This window comes from Phoxinus phoxinus, assembly GCF_949152265.1.
Source record: "Phoxinus phoxinus genome assembly, chromosome: 1".
NCBI lineage: Eukaryota > Metazoa > Chordata > Actinopteri > Cypriniformes > Leuciscidae > Phoxinus > Phoxinus phoxinus.
The window spans coordinates 36049407-36049691 of NC_136876.1; positions in this window are offsets into that span (position 1 = coordinate 36049407).

The following is a 285-nucleotide window of genomic DNA, read 5'->3' on the forward strand; positions in this document are numbered from 1 at the left end:
TGGTCATCTTTGCATGTGGCCTTTACCGTGTGTTGTTCTGTATGGGAACATATACAGAAGCCGACCAATATTTAAAAATGAAGTTTGTTGGGTTAAAAAATGTAGACTACTTTTTCTTTTTCTAATTTGATACTTTCCTATTGACATAAGTGCAACATTTCCATGGTGTTATTGAGTTATTCTGTGTGAATTTGAGGGGAACTGGCTTAATTCATGTTTTCAAAATATTTTTTTAAAGAATTTAATACCTTTATTCAGCAAAGATCCATTAAATTGATCAAAAGT